General features: G+C 43.8%; 1 long non-coding RNA gene across 3 annotated transcripts in view; it reads left to right on the top strand.

Annotated features, from left to right (window-relative positions):
* Positions 1-23,009, top strand: part of LOC141111090 (uncharacterized) — a 350,106-nt gene that overhangs the window by 142,545 nt on the left and 184,552 nt on the right. The window contains exon 3 of one of the 3 annotated variants that reach the window (XR_012236380.1): positions 21,971-22,053. The exons of the other annotated variants lie outside the window; for them this stretch is intronic. This is a non-coding gene — a long non-coding RNA (uncharacterized lncRNA). Of the gene's footprint in view, positions 1-21,970; positions 22,054-23,009 lie in introns of those variants that run through there. 3 annotated transcript variants of the gene reach the window in all.

Genomic DNA, 23,009 nt, shown 5'->3' on the forward strand with positions numbered 1-23,009 from the left:
AATAATAGCCTACCTCAATAAATTTTTGAGCCAGTCAAGATCTTGATAGCAACAGTAGGTTATATTTGCTCCATTTGCAAGCAATGGAAAAAATAGACTTTTTGAATCAAAAAGATTCTCAAAGTATTCCAAAATTCCCTTAAAAAGAAATACAAAAACAAAATTGCAATAAAATTTTTTTTTTGAATGAAGACTAAGGTAACAAAGTCCAAATTAATCTTTACTTGGTAATTTCTGAAGCCCTAGGCAGCATGCCTCCTTCCATGGACCGAACCTAACAGTAACTGAGGATTACTTCCTTTTATCCCCCTCTCCAGACTGTTTTGGTGCCAAAAATTGGCTCCAAAAAAGTTCTGAGGACACATGATTGGCTGGATTGGACCAGAGACCTGTCGCACAGGAAATGACACTTCCATCCATTCCAGCGCGCCGGAAATAATATCACGGCAGCCAAGGGAGCAGGAGAGGAAGTGGAGGATCGCATAGAGTAATTCCTCAACTTCCTCTACAGCAAGATGGAAAAACCTATGGTAGCCGGGAGGGGGAAAAAAATCAAATAATGCGAAAATGGAACAACCACAGAGCCAAACAGCCGAGCCAGTTGGAAAGAATATATTGTGGGGGAACTGCGCAATGCCCCAATCTTTTCACTACAGCCTCCTTTGGAGTCTAAGAAGGCTCCCACTGCACCAGTCCTTTCCAAGCTAACAAGCAAGTGGCTTCCAGGTAATCAACCTATAGTCTTGCTCTTTGACGGATGATCAGATCAGGGTTCTCAGCCTTGGTCTATCGTTCTGTCCAGAGCAGGAGGTTGATTCCTTTGAAATCATTAAGAATATAAATTTATTCGCTCTGAAGTTGATGTTTAAAGTCATCTATGACAAGGAACATTCAGCTTCCACCAGCAAAAACCTTTCCGAAGAAATTTGGAAAGATAAAACTATTAATGAAATCTGAGCCATAAATGAACTTATGGAATTATGGGAGGAGAGCAATCCTCTGGATTATCCCCTTGAGGACCCAGGTCCTGATTCCCTGTTGTCCATTGACTCTCAGTCTGACAGATTTTTTCCCCTGCCATCTTTATACAAACCCAAATTGTGTTGTTTCCCCATCTTGCAGGGGAATCCAAACATTTGGCCTTTCACCCAGCAAGTAATGAAAGAAATTTTAAGCACTAAGTGGAAACGGTCTAGGGCTGATTCTAATCTTGATTCTGTTCAACGTCATGCTTTAATGTCTCTGAGGAATAATGAACAGCTGATCATTAAGCCTTCTGATAAAGGAGGCAACATAGTTGTGATGGATTTAAACAACTATAAAAAGATGGTTATGGACATTCTAACCAATCGGCATTGGTATCGCCCTATTCCATTTGCTCAAGTCCAATATGCTCAAACCAAATACCATACCTTAATTAATTGAGCCTTCTTCAGCAACTTAATTGATAAAAAAACTTGTGAATTTTTGTCTGTAAAAACTCCCAGGCTGCCAACTCTATATGCCCTGCCAAAAATACATCAGAATGCCCAGTTTCCACCAGGGCGTCCTATAGTATCTGGCAATGGCTGTTTGACTGAGCCAGCTAGTAAGCTAGCTGACGATTACCTAAGACCACATGTAAAGTCACAAGCTCCTTCATTCAGGATACGGCAGATCTCTTGCGTTCCTTGGATGGTTTATCCATCTCAAAGGAAGCTTGGCTTGTTGAAATTGATGTGGAGGCCCTATACAACTCAATCCCCCACAAGTTGGGGGTTTGAGTTGTCGATGGCTTCCTATCAGAATGAGGACCTCAATCTAAGGCCTACAACAACTTTAACTTTATTTGAGACCTCCTGCTTTTTATTCTCTCCAACAAAATCTTTGTTTTTGACTGCTCCTACTACCTCCAGGTGCAGGGGGTTGCGATGGGGACCAAATGTGCCCCATCATATGCCAACCTGTACCTGGGGGGGGGGAGGTCTTTTCCTTGGATGAATTCTCTGCTGATTTTGAAAGGGTGTTGTTGTGGAGAAGATTCATAGATGACATTTTTGTCATCTGGCTAGGAACGAGGGATGAACTAATGCATTTCCTAAAGAAGTTGGAATCAAATACTTACAACTTGAAATTTACCTTGTCTTGTGACCAAAATTCTATTGATTTTTTGGACATCACAATTTTTACAAACCCAGATGGTACTCTTGGTTCATCCCTCTATCAGAAACCACTAGCCGGTAATACTATTCCACATGCCACTAGTTTGCATCCTGACTCTTTAACCACTAAGCCACCGCCCACCGTCATATGATGGCGGGACGAGGCTTCTGTTGTTCTGGGAGGACGTCATATGACGTCCTCGCCCTCCCGAGCCCTCGGGACCCGGTGCGCGTGCCCGGCGGCTGCGATGTCCGCCGGGCACCCGCGATTGCCGGGTAACAGAGCAGGAGCGTGGATCTGTGCATGTAAACACAGATCCACGTCCTGTCAGAGAGGAGAGGAGACCGATGGCGTGTCCCTTGTACATAGGGACAGCGATCGGTCACCTCCCCCAGTCAGTCCCCTCCCCCCACAGTTAGAATCACCTCCTTAGGTCATACATTAACCCCTCGAGCGCCCCCTAGTGTTAACCCCTTCCCTGCCAGTCACATTTACACAGTAATCAATGCAATTTTATAGCATTGATCGCTGTATAAATGTGAATGGTCCCAAAAATGTGTCAAAAGTGTCCGATGTGTCCGCCGCAATATCGCAGTCACAATAAAAATTGCAGATCGCCGCCATTACTAGTAAAAAATAAATAAATAATAAAAATGCTATAAATCTATCCCCTATTTTGTAGACGCTATAACTTTTGCGCAAACCAATCAATATACGCTTATCGCAATTTTTTTTTACCAAAAATATGTAGCAGAATACATATCGGCCTAAACCGAGGAAAAAATTTGTTAAAAAAAAAAAAAATTGGATATTTATTATAGCAAAAAGTAAAAAATATTGTGTTTTTTCAAAATTGTCCCTCTTCTTTTGTTTATAGCGCAATAAATAAAAACCGCAGAGGTGATCAAATACCACCAAAAGAAAGCTCTATTTGTGGGGAAAAAATGATAAAAATTTAATTAGGGTGCAGTGTAACATGACCGTGCAATTGTCATTCAAAGTGCGACAGCGCTGAAAACTGAAAAATGGCTTGGGCAGGAAGGGGGTGTAAGTGCCCTGTATTGAGGTGGTTAATACAGAGCATCCAATACAGTCAGTATTTGCGACTAAGGAGAAACTGTAGTGTGGATGGGGACTATGAGCGGGAGGCCAAGGCACTTCAAATTCGTCTTCTAAATAGAGGGCATACCAAGACTTGCCTAAAAAAAGCCTATCGGAGAGTTAAACAGAAGGATCAAAAAAGCCTAATCCACTCTAAAAAAATCTCTAAGAGTGGACAATCTGTACGCCTTATTACCAGATTTGCTGGGGAACATAAAAAGGTTCGTGGAATTGTTCTAAAATATTGGCATTTACTTGCTACGGATGAAATTTTGTCAAAATATGTGGGGGATTTCCTCAAATTACCTACCGCAAATCTAGATCTCTGAAAGATCAATTAGTACATAGCCATCTCTGTCCTAGAACTAATACTAAACAAAAAGGAACCTCTGCCTGTGGAAGATGTGAATTCTGTCATTTACTCACCAATACAGCAGAGGTGGTTCTTCCTAATGGCCAAGTCTATAAACCCAATTTTTTTGCTGACTGTAAAACGGTTGGTGTAGTCTACTACATGAAGTGTGTATGTAATGCATTTTATGTGGGTAAAATCAAAAGGCCCTTTTTTCACAGGATAAGAGATCATGTTAAGTTACTAAATAAAAAAAGATGGAAACTCCAATTATCTTAAAGATGCAATTTTTTGCATTAGAACATATACCAGATTGCGGTAGGGGCTGGGATATAGACAAAATACTTCTTCAATGAGAATCAAAATGGTTACACAACTTATCTGCTACTGTGTATCCAGGCCTGAATGAGTCTTTGAGCTTTAAGCCTTTTCTGTAGGGATTCAGTCATTGTTTATTGAGAAATTAATATTTCTCTGTCTTTATTCTAATACTTTTTGTAGATTTTCTATTGTTAAATTGAGTTGTATTTACTTTGTATTTGGTACAGGCTGATTTTGCTCTGAATATTGTGTATGTCTAACTGTTCACGGCACCTTATTATTAAAAATTGAGATTATTATAACAAAGGAAAAGAAGGGAAAGAGAAAGGAAAGAGAAAAAGATTTTTTTTTTCCCCCGTGAATCCTTATTTCACTTTTCGTGGATATTTATCTTGGTTTTTGATGTTGAAGGTTTTTGACTGTGGGCTAGATGCATCATATGGACACTAGGGATGAGCCGAACACCCCCCTGTTCGGTTCGCACCAGAACATGCGAACAGGCAAAAAATGTGTTCGAACACGCGAACACCGTTAAAGTCTATGGGACACGAACATGAATAATCAAAAGTGCTAATTTTAAAGGCTTATATGCAAGTTATTGTCATAAAAATTGTTTGGGGACCTGGGTCCTGCCCCAGGGGACATGGATCAATGCAAAAAAAAGTTTTAAAAACGTCCGTTTTTTCGGGAGCAGTGATTTTAATAATGCTTAAAGTGAAACAATAAAAGTTGAGTCTTCCTTTAAATTTCGTACATGGGGGGTGTCTATAGTATGCCTGTAAAGGGGCGCATGTTTCCCGTGTTTAGAATAGTCTGACAGCAAAATGACATTTCAAAGGAAAAAAAGTCATTTAAAACTACTTGCGGCTATTAATGAATTGCCGGTCCGACAATACACATAAAAGTTAATTGATAAAAATGGCATGGGAATTCCCCACAGGGGAACCCTGAACCAAAATTTTTTTTAAATGGCGTGGGGGTCCCCCTAAATTCCATACCAGGCCCTTCAGGTCTGGTATGGATTTTAAGGGGAACCCCGCGCCAAAATTTAAAAAAAAATGGCATGGGGTCCCCCCAAAAATCCATACCAGACCCTTATCCGAGCACTTATCCGAGCACACAACCTGGCAGGCCGCAGGAAAAGAGGGGGGACGAGAGAACCCTTAACCGTACCAGGCCACATGCCCTCAACTTTGGGAGGGTGCTTTGAGGTAGCCCCCCAAAGCACCTTGTCCCCATGTTGATGGGGACAAGGGCCTCATCCCCACAACCCTTGCCCGGTGGTTGTGGGGGTCTGCAGGCGGAGGGCTTATCGGAATCTGGAAGCCCCCTTTAACAAGGGGACCCCCAGATCCTGCCCCCCCGTGTGAAATTGTAAGGGGGTACAAAAGTACCTCTACCATTTCACAAAAAAGTGTCAAAAATGTTAGAAATTACAAGAGACAGTTTTTGACAATTCCTTTATTTAAATGCTTCTTCTTTCTTCTATCTTCTTTCTTCTATCTTCTTTCGGCTATCTTCTATCTTCCTTCGGTTTCTTCCTCCATCTTCTTCTTCTTCTTCCTCCGATCCTCTGCTTCTTGCTCCGGTGTTCTCGTCCGGCATCTTCCTCCGTGGCGTCTTCTTCCCTTCTTCGTTCTTGGGCCGCTCTGCATCCATGATGGGAGGCTCCCTCTGTGTGACGCTTCTCGTCTTCTGACGGTTCTTAAATAAAGGAGGGTGGGGCCACCCGGTGACCCCGCCCCCCTCTGACACACGGGGACTTGATGGGAACTTCCCTGAGGCTTTCCCCATGACGTCAGAGTGGGCGGGATCACCCGTTACATAATATCTAAATATGATAGCATACTCTGTATAGTGATGTAGCACCCTGGTGTTTAGGCAGGGCTGCTAACAAATTTAGTTTGCCAGGTAGTAATTGTCCTGGCTAATTGTTAGGAGATCCACTGACTTCCCCCTAATTCTGGAATTGCTGAACTTCTCTCTTCTGTCAAAAGGTGGCACTGCTGCCTTTGGCATTAGAATGAGAAGACCATAGTGAGTTCGGGTTGTGAATAGACATCATTTCTCAGCCAAACATATTTGTGGCTAAGCATGCTGGGAGAGTCTATTTAAGGGAAAGGGGGCTGTGTGTTAAGCAGCAGCTGAAGGTTAGGCCTAAGCCTAGCCATGTGTGTAGAGGCTCAGACTGAGGGGGGCCTGATCATTGCAGGGGTTCAGCCAGACGGTGAACCGAGTGTTGCTAGAGGTGAAGGAGAAGCAGTTGCCACATGGGACGACCACTTCTGTTAAAGGAGACGAGTGAGAACCAGAGGTCAGAGATAAAGGGGACACCATCGCCAGTAAGGGAAAATTACTCCTGTTATCAGAGGCCAGGGGTTTGTGTCTGAAGAAGTACCAGAGCAGCCTTTTTCACTAGCTGGGGACGGTGAACAAGTTGGGAAAGCTTCAGCATTCAAGTAAGGGATCCAGCGGGTGAGCGTGGGTGACACATAAAGAGGATTCAGCAGGTTAGCTGAGAGCCAAGCCAGGGACCCAGCAGGTAGCGTGGGTGGCGCTTGGAGTGTACAGTGGGTTAGCTGTGTAGGAGCTCAGGGGATCCAGCGGGTGGCTGGGATCTGAAAGTCTGGTGAGAAGACTGGGAGGTCAGTGAGAAAAGCTACAGCAGGAGGCTGTGAGATGGAGGTCAGGTCCTACACAACGGGGATACCAAGTCTGGTATGTGTACAGATCTTTGTTGAAGTCAACCTACAAGTTCAGTTGCCAGCAGTTCTACAAATACAGTGTTGCAACCAGCTTAAAGGCCCTCAACCTGTATAGCTGTCTGCCTATTTTGTCTCTGAGTCTTCCAGTTGCTATTGCATCTGACTAAGGGTGTTCAGGCCCTAACCCTCTCTCCCCCAGTTCTTGTTAAGAGACAATAAAACTCTTTTGTTCACATTCAAAAAGTGACTGGCGCCCAATCATTATATCTTGCATTACACCCACTATGCCTAGTAACCCACTCTACAAAAAAGGATGTCAGCTCTCCCTGACTTTGGAGGTCACCAATAGGCCTTTGGAGGACTACATTTGGATCCCAGCGTGTGGTAAAGGCGTTATTCCTGCAGTGATCATCCCTAGCAACCGGCTACAGCAACATCAGGATTTAGTCTGGTTCCTTGGGAAGGTGGCAAGTAACATCTTTATTCTGCATAGATTGTGTTATTATTCATTTCAACTGTGGGGAAGAACCAATGTGTCTCATTGCTCATGGGAGAGTGTCAGTCTGGTCTTTTGTTACTTTACGCCAGCGCTGCAGGGGTTAAGGCAGACTCCATTAAAGTTTTGGCTTGCTCGAGTAAGGAGGCGGGTGCTGAAGTTACTGGAGAGCATGTAGGCCATCCATTGGCAGGGGGAGGAGCCATCGCTCTGCAGGGGAAGAGAACGAGACGCTGCTGTGTACACCGCCATTACCAGTACACTTGTTGCTATACTGTTATCAAGCGGAGAGTATGGCGTAGTTCGAGTCTCGATGTCGGACTGGAAAGTCTATGCTCAGGGCACTCCCATGGGAGCTACAGATGAATTGGGACAAGTGTGTCACCATTCCAGCTCAGGAAGCTCCTGAGAACCCTGCTGCTGTCGCTCGGCTTACTAAAGAGGCTGCTCATTCAACCATTGTAGCTGCTCCAATGTCAGGTATTCCAGTTGTCTCCAGGGGCCACGGTCAGGCCCACCTGTGTTCTCTGATGAAGGAACCTCCTGGGGAGAAGACAACTGAACCTGGTAAGCCTGATGTGAGTGAGGGAATTGTGCCTGTGGGGACTGTAAAACCTGTGGCCACTAAGGGAGCAGAGCTTGAAAGGTCTGCTGCTGTTAGTTCAAAACGCAACTTGCCAAAGAGTATTTCACTGAATCAGATCCCAATATTCTGTCTGATCAGATCTCTGAACTATTTTCGGATACTATTTTGTGGCCTGAGAGGTGGTCTGAAAGTGATGCTGAGCGACAGTGTGAGCCTACAGAGGAGGAAATTTTTTCTACCATCCAAGCCTCCAGCATTAGGCCTGAGGTTGTCTGCATCTACATCTTATGTTCTCTGTCGCGCAAGTTTCAGAAAAGAAGGAAAAGCTATGTGTAGCCCATGGCAGGGGCTAAGGACTGTATCGTCCATACTATGTTCGCTATGTCATTGCTCAGAAGCCTAATCAAGTTGATGTGCAACCTTGCCTCACCACTATTGGAGCATCTGGAAAGTCTGTTCAACTACTTGATCCTCGTTGCTATTAGAAATGCCATTCAGCTATTAACCGCTTCAGCCCCGGAAGGTTTTACCCCCTTCCTGACCAGAGCACTTTTTACAATTTGGCACTGCGTCGCTTTAACTGCTAATTGCGCGGTCATGCAATGTTGTACCCAAACAAAATTTGCGTTCTTTTTTCCCACAAATAGAGCTTTCTTTTGATGGTATTTGATCACCTCTTCGGTTTTTATTTTTTGCGCGATAAACGGAAAAAGACCGAAAATTTTGAAAAAAAATGATATTTTCTACTTTTTGTTATAAAAAAAATCCAATAAACTCAATTTCAGTAATACATTTAGGCCAAAATGTATTCATCCACATGTCTTCGGTAAAAAATAAGTCAATAAGCGTATATTTATTGGTTTGCGCAAAAGTTATAGTGTCTACAAACTAGGGCACATTTTCTGGAATTTACACAGCTTTTAGTTTATGACTGCCTATCTCATTTCTTTAGGTGCTAAAATGACAGGGCAGTACAACCCCCCCCCCCCAAATGACCCCATTTTGGAAAGTAGATACCCCAAGGAAATTGCTGAGAGGCATGTTGAGCCCATTGAATATTTTATTCTTTTGTCCCAAGTGATTGAATAATGACAAGAAAAAAATATTTTACAAAAAGTTGTCACTAAATGATATATTGCTCACACATGCCATGGATATATGTGGAATTGCAACCCATAATACATTTTGCTGCTTCTCCTGAGTACGGGGATACCACATGTATGGGACTTTTTGGGAGCCTAGCCGCGTTCGGGGCCCCGAAAACCAAGCACTGCCTTCAGGATTTCTAAGAGCGTAAATTTTTGATTTCACTCCTCACTACCTATCACAGTTTTGAAGGCCATAAAATGCTAAGATGGCACAACCCTCCCCCCCAAATGACCCCATTTTGGAAAGTAGACACCCCAAGCTATTTGCTGAGAGGCATGTTGAGTCCATGGAATATTTTATATTTTGCCACAAGTTGTGGGAAAATGACAAACTTTTTTTTTTTTGCACAAAGTTGTCACTAAATGATATATTGCTCAAACATGCCATGGGCATATGTGGAATTGCATCCCAAAATACATTCTGCTGCTTCTCCTAGGTACGAGGATACCACATATGTGGGACTTTTTGGGAGCCTAGCCGCGTACGGGGCTCCGAAAACCAAGCACTACCTTCAGGATTTCTAAGGGCGTAAATTTTTGATTTCACTCCTCACTGCTTATCACAGTTTTGAAGGCCATAAAATGCCCAGATGGCACAACCCCCCCCCCCCACAAATTACCCCATTTTGGAAAGTAGACACCCCAAGCTATTTGCTGAGAGGCATGTTGAGTCCATGGAATATTTTATATTTTGCCACAAGTTGCGGGAAAATTACAAACTTTTTTTTTATTTGCACAAAGTTGTCACTAAATGATATATTGCTCAAACATGTCATGTGCATATGTGGAATTACACCCCAAAATACATTCTGCTGCTTCTTCTGAGTATGGGGATACCACATTTGTGGGACTTTTTGGGAGCCTATCTGCGAAAAGGCCCCGAAAACCAATCACCGCCTTCAGGATTTCTAAGGGCGTAAATTTTTTATTTCACTCCTCACTACCTATCACAGTTTCGAAGGCCATAAAATGCCAAGATGGCACAACCCCCCCCAAATGACCCCATTTTGGAAAGTAGACACCCCAAGCTATTTGCTGAGAGGCATGGTGAGTATTTTGCATCTCTCATTTGTTTTTGAAAATGAAGAAAGAAAAGAAAAATGTATTTTTTTTTCTTTTTTCAATTTTCAAAATTTTGTGACAAAAAGCGAGGTCTGCAAAATACTCACCATACCTCTCATCAAATAGCTTGGGGTTTCTACTTTCCAAAATGGGGTCAAAGGAGTGAAATCAAAAATTTACAACCTTAGAAACCCTGAAGGTGGTGCTTGGTTTTCAGGGTCCCGTACACGCTAGGCTCCCAAAAAGTCTCACACATGTGGTATCCCTGTACTCAGGAGAAGCAACACAATGTATTTTGGGGTGTAATTTCACATATGCCCATGACACGTTTGAACAATATATCATTTAGTGACAACTTTGTGCAAAAAAAAAAAATTTTTGTCTTTTTCCCGCAACTTGTGTCACAATATAAAATATTCCATGGACTCGACATGCCGCTCAGCAAATAGCTTGGGGTGTCTACTATCCAAAATGGGGTCATTTGGGGGGGTTTTGAACTGTCCTGGCATTTTATGCACAACATTTAGAAGCTTATGTCACACATCACCCACTCTTCTAACCACTTGAAAAAAAATATTTTTTTTTTGCAAAAAAATTACTTTGAACCCCCAAACATTATATATTTTTTTAAAGCAAAGGCCCTACAGATTAAAATGGTGGGTGTTTCATTTTTTTTTTCACACAGTATTTGCGCAGCGATTTTTCAAACGCATTTTTTTGGTAAAAAACACACTTTTTTTAATTTTAATGCACTAAAACACACTATATTGCCCAAATGTTTGATGAAATAAAAAAGATGATCTTAGGCCAAGTACATGGATACCAAACATGACATGCTTTAAAATTGCGCACAAACGCGCAGTGGCGACAAACTACATACATTTTTAAAAGCCTTTAAAAGCCTTTACAGGTTACCACTTTAGATTTACAGAGGAAGTCTACTGCTAAAATTACTTCACTCAATCTGACCTTCACGGTGATACCTCACATTAATTTTGCTGTTTACATTTGACACCAGACCGACACTTGCGTTCACCTTTGCGTGAGAGCAGGGGGGGACAGGGGTGCTTTTTTTTTTTTTTCTTTATTATTTTTTTTTTGCTTTTTTATCTTATTTTTAAACTGTTCCTTTCTTTTTTTTTTTTTTATCATTTTTATTGTTATCTCAGGGAATGTATATATCCCCTATGATAGCAATAGGTAGTGACAGGTACTCTTTTTTTAATAAATTGGGGTCTATTAGACCCTAGATCTCTCCTCTACCCTCAAAGCATCTGACCAGGCCAAGATCGGTGTGATAAAATGCTTTCCCAATTTCCCAATGGCGCTGTTTACATCCGGCAAAATCGAAGTCATGAAACGCTCGTAGCTTCCGGTTTCTTAGGCCATAGGGATAACTGGAGCCATGCTGGTCTCTGATCAGCTCTATGGTCAGCTGGCTGAATCACTGGCTGCATTCTCGGGTTCCCTGTTGGGACAGGAGAGCCAGAGAAAACCATGGAAGACGGTGGGGGGGGGGGACATTCCCTCCCACTGCTTGTAAAAGCAGTCTAGAGGCTAATTAGCCGCTAGGATTGCTTTTACATGAAAGCCGACCGCTGGCTGAAGAGAATAATACCAAGATGATACCTAAACCTGCAGGCATCATTCTGGTATAACCACTCAAAGTCCAGCAACATACCAGTATGTTGCTGGTCCTTGTTGGGCATATATTGTAATCTTTTTTTTCATGCAGCCTGTGGCCTGAACAAAAAAAAGAGATTGATCGGTGGGTATGCCCACCATTAGAATACCTCCCTTCATCCACCCACTTCTAATGATGGGCATACATGCACCATTTATATATGCCGAAGCATGGGGGCATCCACCCCAAAAGTTAGGAGCAATCACACCTCCTCCCCTGCTGCCCCCATGCTTCGGCATATATGCTCTTTTTTTTAACTGTGGTGGTGAAATCACCTCCGACAGTGCTGGAGTCACGGCTTTATGTTTTTAGGGAGCAAACGCTGTTGCTGTCAAGATAAATAAATCCACACTGCAACTGAATGGCGTACCTGCTAAGCAAATGATGGTTAACAATAAAACAAAGTAACATTACAGGATAACAGTAAGACCTACCATACCTGCAAAGCAAATACAAAAAAAACATAGTAAAAAATAAAACATTTTTTAATGCAACCTGTGCCTAAAATATACAGTGGGGACGGAAAGTATTCAGACCCCCTTAAATTTTTCACTCTTTCTTATATTGCAGCCATTTGCTAAAATCACTTAAGTTCAATTTTTTTCCTCATTAATGTACACACAGCACCCCATATTGACAGAAAAACACAGAATTGTTGACATTTTTGCAGATTTATTAAAAAAGAAAAACTGAAATATCACATGGTCCTAAGTATTCAGACCCTTTGCTCAGTATTAGTAGAAGCACCCTTTTGATCTAATACAGCCATGAGTCTTTTTGGGAAAGATGCAACAAGTTTTTCACTCCTGGATTTGGGGTCCTCTGCCATTCCTCCTTGCAGATCCTCTCCAGTTCTGTCAGGTTGGATGGTAAACGTTGGTTGACAGCCATTTTTAGGTCTCTCCAGAGATGCTCAATTGGGTTTAAGTCAGGGCTCTGGCTGGGCCATTCAAGAACAGTCAGGGAGTTGTTGTGAAGCCACTTCTTCATTATTTTAGCTTTGTGCTTAGGGTCATTGTCTTGTTGGAAGGTAAACCTTCGGCCCAGTCATAGGTCCTGAGCACTCTGGAGAAGGTTTTTGTCCAGGATATCCTTGTACTTGGCCGCATTCATATTTCCCTTGATTGCAACCAGTCGTCCTGTCCCTGCAGCTGAAAAACACCCCCACAGCATGATGCTGCCACCACCATGCTTCACTGCCTGGTTTACTCCACACATACCGCTTAGAATTAAGGTCAAAAAGTTCTATCTTGGTCTCATCAGACCGGAGAATCTTATTTCTCACCATCTTGGAGTCCTTCAGGTGTTTTTTTAGCAAACTCCATGCAGGCTTTTATGTGTCTTGCACTGAGGAGAGGCTTCCGTCGGGCCACTCTGCCATGAAGCCCCGACTGGTGGAGGGCTGCAGTGATGGTTGACTTTCTACAACTTTCTCCCATCTCCCGACTGCATCTCTGGAGCTCAGCCACAGTGATCTTTGGGTTCTTCTTTACCTCTCTCACCAAGGCTCTTCTCCCCCGATAGCTCAGTTTGGCTAGACGGCCAGCTCTAGGAAGGGTTCTGGTTGTCCCAAACGTCTTCCATTTAAGGATTATGGAGGCCACTGTGCTCTTACGAACCTTAAGTGCAGCAGAATTTTTTTTTGTAACCTTGGCCAGATCTGTGCCTTGCCACAATTCTGTCTCTGAGCTCTTCAGGCAGTTCCTTTGACCTCATGATTCTCATTTGCTCTGGCATGCACCGTGAGCTGTAAGGTCTTATATAGACAGGTGTGTGGCTTTCCTAATCAAGTCCAATCAGTATAATCAAACACAGCTGGACTCAAATGAAGGTGTAGAACCATCTCAAGGATGATCAGAAGAAATGGACAGCACCTGAGTTAAATATATGAGTGTCACAGCAAAGGGTTTGAATACTTAGGACCATGTGATATTTCAGTTTTTCTTTTTTAATAAATCTGCAAAAATGTCAACAATTCTGTGTTTTTCTGTCAATATGGGGTGCTGTGTGTACACTAATGAGGAAAAAAATGAACTCAAAATGATTTTAGCAAATGGCTGCAATATAACAAAAAGTGAAAAATTTAAGGGGGTCTGAATACTTTCCGTCCCCACTGTATATATGCCGAAGCTCCTCGCTCCTCCGCCCCTGCTGCCACCATGCTTCAGCATATATGCTTTTTTTTTTAACTGTGTTGGTGGAATCACCTCCAACAGCGTTGGAGTCACGGCTTTATGTATCGTGGGAGCAAACGCTGTTGCTGTCAAGATAAATAAATCCGCGCTGCAGCTGAATTGCGTACCTGAAAACAAAAAAATGGTTAACAATAAAACACAGTAAATAGTAAAGTATAAAAAAATTACATACCTGAAAAGCAAACATGATAAAACATAATAACAGTAAAACATTGCAGAATAGAATACAGTAAAAAAGAGCAGAACAATAGAGAGAGAATAGAGAGAGAGAACAATAAAACGACAACTGTTTTTGTTTTTTTATTTTATATTTTTTTTGTGTATTTATTTATATTTTTTTTACTTTTTTTTTTTATAACTTTTGTAACTGTAACCGGTTCTAGATTTGGGTCTCTCAAAATGCGATGGCATCTTGGGAGACCCTGTGAAAGTGTGCCTAGTCTGTGCACTGCTGTACCCTACTCTAAAACTCAACTAGTGTATGGTAGCGCTCAAAACATTCACCAATGCAAAGACCAGGATTGTCAGGACAGGAGGGACAATAATAGCGGATGTCACGCCTATATCCACGCTTTCTACAGACACAACATTTTCTTTGGGGGGCTCGTTGGGTAGGGGTACTCAGGAGGACATAAGGAAAATGCCTCTCATGCAGCCGGCTTACTGCATTTGGTTGGGGAAGGAGAGGTGGAGCACCATCTGGAAACAGAAGGGCTCTGACAATCTCTTCCTGGAATTTAAGGAAGGATCCAGTCCATCCTGAAGCTCTGTATAGCGCATGAGCGTTCAGCAAAGCCAATTAGAATAAGTATACAGACACTTTTTTATACCCTGTCTGGCCTTATGGGCAACTAGGTACGGTGCCAACAACTGGTCATTGAGGTTCACCCCTGCCATATTTTGGTTATATTCGTGGATACAGAGGGGTTTCTCCACAATACCAGTCGCCGTAGTCATGAACAGTCATGTCTGCATGAAGGGAGGTAAGAACGAAAACACTCTTATTATCCCTCCACTTCATAGCGAGCAAGTTATTACACTTCAAGCAGGCTCTCTCCCTCAGCCTAAGACGGGAATCTACAAGCCGCTGGGGAAAGCCCCGGCGATTAGATCGCACGGTGCCACATGCTCCAATCTGATGATTAAACAAGTGACTAAAAAGTGGCACGCTCGTGTAATAATTGTCCACATACAAATGGTACCCCTTTCCAAATAAGGGTGACACCAAGTCCCACACAATCTTGCCAGTGCTTCCTATGTAGTCAGGGCAGTTTGTCGGCTCTACGTGACTATCTCTTCCCTCGTAAACCATAAAACTACATGTATAGTCTGTGGCCCTGTCACAGAGCTTATACATCTTGACCCCGTATCTGGCACGCTTGCTGGGAAGATACTGTTTGAATGACAAGCGGCCAGAAAACTTAATCAGGAACTCATCAACGCGGACAACTTGATGGGGAGTAAACAAGTCTGCAAAATGTTGGTTGAAGTGGTTTACGAAGGACCGAATTTTGTAGAGCCGATCATATCCAGGGTCTCCACGAGGACGACAGAGTTCACTGTTGTTGAAGTGCATGAACCGAAAAATCTACTCGTATCGTGCCCTGGTCATGGAAGCAGAGAACATGGGCATATGGTGAATTGGGTCAGTGGACCAATATGACCGCAACTCACTCTTTTTGGTTATACCTATGAGGAGGGAAAGGCCCAGAAAGATCTTAGATTCAGAAACCGTAATTTATTTCCAATCTCTGGCAAGGGAGGACTGGGGAATAGTGGCGATGTGTTGACCAGCGTACAAATTGCTTTGGTCCACAATAGATCTACAAGAGATCTTCGGTGAAACAGCAAATAAAAATCAAGTGACGTAAAATCAACTGTTTCCACATGAATGCTGGGTTGGCCAGTGAATGGGGGAAGTACGGGTGCTGCAGAAGTGGTGGGTTCCCAATTAGGATTGGCGAATGCAGCAGGAAGGGCACTATGGGCTCGACGGGCCTGTGTTCGTCTTCTTGGTGGCAGTGGGACACTACTTGTGCTTGCCACCTCGCCAGCTTGAACTGCACTTATGGGACTTACCACGTCACCAAGTGTTACTGCAGTGCTGGATGTACGACCAGGGTGTACTAGGCCACTGGTGTTCGCCAGTTCACCAGAAGGAATAGTGGTGCTAGTACTTCTCTGCTCCATACGAGAGCCCTGCGGTTCTTGCACCTCAACAGCAGAAGAAGAAGATTGGGGTCTGGTACGGGGGGTCTGACCTTGGCAGGGACCACAACTCCGTCGTCAGAGCTATCTGTCATGGAGCCGCTGCTGTCTACAGGTTCGTATTCTGAACCTGAATCTGACAAATGAGTGACTTCCTCTTCACTGTCTGTCATGCTCAGAAACGTTTAGGCCACTTCACTAGCGTACCTTCGATTTGCCATTTTGGGGTCTAAATTTAGTGGTACACTAGTGAGACTCACAGGTAAAAAAGCTCCTGACTGTTAGCGACTGTATCAAAATGCTACCAAAAAACTGTTAGCGATCACAGGGATCAGGCCTGACTCTGCGAACGCTGCAGTTATGTGTGTTTAGTGTTTTGTAAGCGACAGTGATCGATCGATACTGCACTTGGGTGGGCTGGGCGGAGGGGCAAAACGCAGGTGCTAACAGGTATCTGGGCTGATCCCGCTAACACTGCGTTTTTGGGAACCCTAAACTGCTGGGGACGCTAGTATAGATCTGATCGGATCAGATATTGATCCGTTCAGATACTATACCACTTAGGGAGGTGTATGCTGCGTGCGTGGGTGTTAGCAGTACTGGCACTAACCTGACGCTGCCTGGGGCGACGCAGACCCTATCTGACCCTAGAACCTAACTTATATCACCCGCCGGGCGATTAGGGGGTTAAACCTTTATTAGGTCATAAACGGCGGGTGCCCTGACACTATAAAAAATAAACTAACTAACCAGCGTCACCCATAACAGTTATACAGTGATCACTGGTGAAAGGGTTAACTAGGGGGCAATCAGGGGGTTAAAACCTTTACTAGGTAGTATATGGGGGTCCCTGATGCTATAAAACGCTGACGGCGAACCTAAATACTTGCCTCCCTAAATAGCATCACCTGTGACACTAAAATGAACGCTTAGTGACACTGGCGACGGGGGGGTGATCAAGGGGTTAAAACTTTATTAGGGGAGGTTAGGGGGGTACCCTAGACCTAAAGGGGCCTAACACTAACTGCCCTACCACTTATAACTGTCACAAAATGACATCAATGCAATAATCAGAAAAAAACTGCTATTGGTGTCACTGTGACAGGGGGTACAGGGGGGTGATCGGGGGTGAAAAGTGTGCCTAGAGTGTTCTACTGTAAGTGTTGTGTTGGTGCAGACTTACTTGATGTCTTCTCTCTTCGGAAGCCGGAATGAAAAGGCTTCACGAGGAGCGATGACATCACTTCCTCTGCCGCTGTTTACATTACAGCAGCAGAGGAAGCATTCCATTCGCCAGGAGCGATCATGAGGGGGTGGCCATGAATCAGTGGCCTCCCCCTCACCTCGGATTGCTCCTGACAGTAACCTGAGCGCCGCAGGCACTGGGGGGGTCCGATCGGACCCCCTGCCCGCGGGCAGGCAGGGATGTACAGGTAAGCCCTTATGCCTGCCCGTGCCATTGTGCCGACGTACATCGGCGTGCGGCGGTCGGCAACTGGTTAAAAGCCTTTGACAAGATCATCTTGACCAAAGTGGATTAAAAAGTGTGCTAGTGGAGTTGTGTTGACTTTGCCCGAAATTGCTCCACATTTGGAAAATGTTTATTCGGGAACATTCCTGCCTGTGCTGTTCTGCTGGACTGTGTTCCTAAATCCCAGCAGTTGCAGGAAGTGCCCCACAAGAGTCATGCTAGCCTGTGAATAGAAATTGCCAGGGTGCCTCCCTCTGAAAATCGACATGCTGATTTGAAGTTGAGAGAATTCAGCATGTCCTGTTCTTCATTAATGAGGAAAATTATTCTCAGTCCTCGGATGTGCTAAGGACAGACTGATATAAACTAAAATTGCAAGGGGACCCCGTTGACCATGAAGATGGACAAGTTTTTCAAGAATTATAGTCCCTTGCATGTTGACATGGCTAAAGTGCTGTTTGTATACAGCCATGCACCCTGTCCCCGGAGTTGTCCCTATGAAGAAGGGAAACTGCTGGGCAAAGTTGTTGCTGTGTTGCTGCACCATCAGTGGGAAGATTGATGGACTTGGGGCTCCAAGGACACTGGGGGTGGGTTTTTTTTCCAGTATTGCTATGGAAAGGGGTGGCACCCTCGAGGGGGTTGGGCCCATTTTCAACCGTACATACCTTTAGGTATAGTCATTGCTAAAGTATATAAATGTATATTGAGATATATTACTGTGTTCATTTTTTTTGAACCACTTTGTTGCTATACTCTCTATTTTCTTCTCTTTCAGATGTTCTAGCACCCATCGCATCCTCCTTGTCTAAGGAGAGACATTGACCACAGCTTGTATAACAATGCTAAACATTCTGTTCTTTACAGGTGTATATAGTAGATAGATAGTTAGGATATAAGGCTATTGTTATTGTATTTTTCCATCATTTGTTCGGGTGGTACGCCACACGTAAAACTGTAAATACTGTCCTCTATTTATCTGCCTTTGTGTGAAATGCCACTTGCCTATGTACATATGTTATGTATACCTACTTCATGTGGTACGCCACATGTATTGTTACTTTATTTGTCCTTCACTGTTACCCCATCTATCTCAGTTTTTGCTTGGACATCCACTCTTATGCCCCGTACACACGGTCGGATTTTCCGATGGACATTTTCCATTGGATTTTCCGACACACAAAGTTGGAGAGCAGAAGATAAAATTTTCCGACAACAAAATCCGATCGCGTCAATTCCGACCGTGTGTGGCCTGTTCCGACGCACAAAGTGCCATGCATGCTCAGAAGAAATTCCAAGACGGAACAGCTCGTTCTGGTAAACTTAGCGTTCGCAATGGATACAGCACTTTCGTCACGCTGCAATGTTAAAAATGGTTTAATACAGCGCACTCTCTTCTTCTTTATAATGTGACAAGAATTAAGTAGTTTTGCTGCTCATATTCACACACACTTCTCACAAACTTATTTCGTTACTATTTATCGTGATTCCCTCAATATATTTTGATTTCTCACATCTGACAACATATTTTTGTATATTTTTTATATATTTTTTGGCTTTAATGTAGATTCTTTTTTTGTGTTTGTATTTTATTTTTATTTTGTTTGCGATTTTGATTTGTACTCCCGAAAATGTTTGTGTGTGTTTTTTTGTGACAAGTTCCCACAACACCATTGATATGTTGTTCTATTTAATCTGTAGGAGATTGTTTGGTGTTGTTGTCTCTTGTTAATTTCACATTGTACTTTAGAAATGTACCTGAATCGTCACCAACAAACTGTCCTTTTTGGATGAAAACACACACAGAAGAGTATAATTTACCTAAAAAATTTTATTAACGGCTCACAACTAAACAAAGAGGGAGGCAACGCTGGAGAAACTGCAGAAGTGGGTGAAGCCTTGTACCCCCAGGGCAGACATCAACTATTTTTAAGCAAAATTGGTGGCCTGAGGAGTCCTTATCTAAGGGAGGGCAGTCTGGTCCAGAAGTCCCAGAGATCATGAACAGCAGCAGATGACATCTGTGTCCCCAGGCTGTGGTCATACGAGAGACTGCATCTTCTGTCAGACCAGACTGAACCCAGGGCCATCACTCTTTGGTCTTCTTTCCACGCCTCCTTCCACGCGGTGGCTGTGGTGTTGGAGTTGTGGCAGCAGGAGGAGGAGGAGGAGGAGGATGGTCCAACTCAACCACGTCGGTCTTGGGTGTTAGTTCCCCACTCACCCCCTTACGTAGGACTTTATAAAGCAGGTCCTCACAGAGCTTGCGTTGACCCTCCTGCATGCCCTGCAATTTGGTGGCAGCCATGCAGGCAAAGGCCTCTTCAGGAGTTGGTAAGGCTCTGAGGAACGCCAAAGCCTCCTGGATCAGCCTGAACGCTGAATCCTGCATGGGACTCGTAGTGGCCTTCCTGGCTCGTTTATATGGCAGGCAGAGGGGAGGGACCTGAGACTCAGTCAGGCTGCGACTGGTCCCAGGCTTCTCTTGGCTGACACTTAGCCCCGCCTCCTCCTGGCTGCCACTAATACCCGCCTCCTCCTGACTGCCACATTCCACAACCTCCTCCTGGCTGAGGTCTTCCTGTGTATGAAAAAGGGACATAGTTTTAGTTTTTTCTTCATCAATCACACACAATTTTCACCTCCTGACTGCTGCAAATTGAATGTTAACAAATATAACAGACTATCCTTCTGAGCCCAGCAGTTTTCATTCTTGTCCCAATTTTGGGTGCCCACTACTGTCTATTGATATGTAAAACACTTTTTTCAATCAGCAATTAGTGATCAATAATAACATCTAATAAACATCATTTATTTCTTGACCAGAAATCTGTAGAAGAATGCTATACCTGACTCTAGCTGGGCTCCTCCACTTCTTCCTGGCTGGAAGTCCCAGGTTGGACATCGGAAGCCTCAGCTGGGATGGAAGGAAGCGTGGAAGGAAGAGTAGAGAGGGATTCCCTGACTTCAGTCTGGTCTGACAGAAATCGCAGTCTCTCATAGTACCACAGCCTGGGGACATAAACGTCATCTGCTGCAGCTCCGGACCTCAGGGAATCTGTGACCTTCTTGCGTTCCCTAAGATATGTGCTCCTCAGGCCACCAATTTTGGCTTTTAAATAAGGGATGGTTGCTGTGGGGACCACCGGCTTCACCAACTCCAGCAGTTTCTCCAGCGCTGCCTGCCTCTTCTGTTTGTGATTATAGTGGGGGTGTCTCACTTGCCACAGACAGGGCAGCTCCCTGTATTTGTCTATGAACAGGGGCAGGAAATTGTGGTCGTTGAACCCATCCATTTTCTCTGCAAGACACAACACAAGACAAACCCTAATGTCAGGCAAAACTCCCCTAATCTTGTTACAATATAGGCTTCCATTTCGAAGCAGTATAGGCGCAAGTTTAGATCTTACCTTCGTTATCACGATCGGCGTCTCCGATGCTCCTTTCTCCGCTCACAGATCGTACGTAATACGCACGTGTGTTACGCTTTATACACACTGCGCATGCGTATAACTCCGCCCGCCCCTGACGTTCTTTCTAGTCTATTCCCCGCCCCTTTTTGTTCGGCGCAGTGGGGGAAGAGCACATGGTGGATAGACAGCAGGTGCGTGCTAATTGTAGCAACGAGGAGGAGGAGGAGGAGGAAAGGCCGGAGCCTGAAACGTCCTGATCCAGAAGGAGATTTAAGGACTCAAATATGTCCTTTGGGGAGATGTTGGAAATGGTGGACATCCTGAAGAAGTCCGACTATGATGGAAAGTATGGGCCTTACCCCAACCCCAATATCCGAAAGGCCAAGATCATGGCGAAAGTGGTCAGGAGTCTGCACCGGAATTTCGGGGTGCGACGATCGAAAGATCAGCTCAGGAACCGGTGGTCGGACCTCAAATTACGAGAACACGAGCAGTACAGAAAGATCCGGAGAGTGCTGCAAAAAAGTAAGTATTTGTGCTGTGTTCCTATTCTTTTTGTCTTTATTACGTTCGTGCTGCTCCATGTGCTTTTAGGAACTGTTGTACAGTTTAAAATGGCAACTTTCATGTTCATGGGAACATTTTTCGTTCCAACTATAAAATACCATTGTTTAGCCCATATGCATTTGGCCACCATTTTGACGCCCTATACTTGTCTTCAAAGAATTGGGTTGTGTAGATGGCTTTGTTACTAGAATGAAAGGCAAACTAGATTCTGTGTAAGGAGAGGACACTGAGCAGCTGTTTACACATCTGGACACTGGAGCACTAGTGTGGGACCCCAGAACACCATTTTTATTAGGGGGGCCACACAGGTGCTCCAGTGTATACTATAGGGGGGTCTCCATCTGTGAAGCTTGTACTAAACAGGTAAAGTATTGCAGCTTGACAAAGGACACTAAAAAAGCTACATCTTGGAACTCTGCTAAAATTGACAATTGTACCCCACTTCCAAGCAATGTTTCATCTTTATAGTTCTGACATTAAATATCTGTGTGCTAAGTATACCTTTTTTGTTTTACATAGGGGAGAAAAGACTCGGAGGACACCCCTCATCCGAGGAGACCAGAGCCCCCCCCTCTGGAAGAAGGGGAAATCCCCCCAACACAAGCTGAGCAGGAGGATGAAGACGTGGTGGAACTAGTCACCACAACAGGTGAGTGTCTGCAACCACAGGCTCAGAGAAGAGATCGATGGCGGCATTTTTTTTAAACCAAATTTATTTTGGGGTTCCTCTCTTTTTAGGTGATCGTGATGTTGTGGATCCAGATCCTTTCACATCCGAAAGTGCCCAGATCCTGATCGGGGAGATCATGGGGTGTAATTTACAATTGGAAATCATCAAGCAAAATATCAGTGATGTTATTCCAAAATATAAAAACATCATTGATGTTTTGGGGCGAGTTTAAAACCCCTCCAAATCAATTTCTTCTTTTGTGTGCTACAATGTGCTAAATCTTTTTGTGATTTTTGACAAAGCCAAATTTGGAGGATGCACACAGTGTGCCAACATGTGCTATCTGCCATCACGGGAGATCAATGGACGCAATTTGGGGGTGCAACCCCTTCCTCAATAATAAAGTAGCTGAGAGGAAGGGGTTTCTCCCCCAAAACACGTCCCTTGATCCCCCGTGATGGCAGGTCGCACATGTTGACATTGGGAAATTTGTGTGCATCTTCCAAATTGGGCTTTTCTAGGAGTGATTTCCCTCCATCTGAACGCAATATCAAACACAGTTCCTAAATACTCAGGTCTGATATTTCCTTCAAATTCGACCAAATGTGACGTTTGTAAGTTCAAGATTTGTGTCTTTCTTGTTGGTTTTACACAGGCCTGTTTTCTATAAAATGGACATTTTGATTTTGGATAATGCCACCACAAAAATTGGTATACAACAAACATGTTGGTTTGTTTGAAAAACCTTTGGTAAATGCACATGTGATTGTGCAGGTATTAAAAAGATTGTTAATCAAGAATGTGTGGATTATTGTCTCAACGCTACAACACTTTTGGGGTGATGTAATTGTTGTTTTCTGAGAAAATGGGGGTTATTTCCTAAGGGCA

This window comes from Aquarana catesbeiana, linkage group LG01 (assembly GCF_042186555.1).
Source record: "Aquarana catesbeiana isolate 2022-GZ linkage group LG01, ASM4218655v1, whole genome shotgun sequence".
In the NCBI taxonomy this organism is placed as follows: domain Eukaryota; kingdom Metazoa; phylum Chordata; class Amphibia; order Anura; family Ranidae; genus Aquarana; species Aquarana catesbeiana.